The sequence below is a fragment of the Aegilops tauschii genome, chromosome 2, assembly GCF_002575655.3.
Source record: "Aegilops tauschii subsp. strangulata cultivar AL8/78 chromosome 2, Aet v6.0, whole genome shotgun sequence".
NCBI classification, from domain to species: Eukaryota; Viridiplantae; Streptophyta; class Magnoliopsida; order Poales; family Poaceae; genus Aegilops; species Aegilops tauschii.
The window spans coordinates 445,890,730-445,891,268 of NC_053036.3; the positions used below are offsets into that span (position 1 = coordinate 445,890,730).

The following is a 539-nucleotide window of genomic DNA, read 5'->3' on the forward strand; positions in this document are numbered from 1 at the left end:
TGCTGGCTGTGGGGTTCGAACCCACGCGCACTTATGTGCAGAAGATCTTAAGTCTTCCCCCTTAACCACTCGGGCAAACCAGCTCAACATGCCAACGTCCCGCCCAAATTTTATTTAACCTTTGACTAAATGCTGTCATGGATCTACGGGATCAAAATCGTGAGTAACGATTTTACTCCGTTCCGGATGCAGCTTCCGACAAGGAGGTAGAAATCCTTTGCACGGCGGACGGGTTTGACCCTAGGATGTTTTTGGACTGCCTGCCGTGTGCGTCCAAACAAACTATCAGGCGCTGTACCAATCTCAGGGTACAGGCCGAATGGCCGATGGATGAGATGTTACATTGTGTACAGCCTCGGGTGTCTGAAATACCGACGACTACAAGCAAAATGCACTTTTTGATATGGCACCGTCAAAAGCTCCTCGAGTTGATGGTTTTACGGCTGGTTTCTACCAACAGCGGGATCCGTAGGTGAGGATATTACTACAGGAGAAAAATTCACTAGAGGTACTCATACTTATCTGGTTGGCCAATTTAG

General features: G+C 48.2%; 1 non-coding gene across 1 annotated transcript; it reads right to left on the reverse strand.

Moving 5' to 3' along the window:
- TRNAL-UAA (transfer RNA leucine (anticodon UAA)) lies at positions 1-83 on the reverse strand. Its single transcript has one exon. It is a non-coding gene; the product is annotated as a tRNA-Leu (tRNA).
- Positions 84-539: the final 456 nt, after the last annotated feature.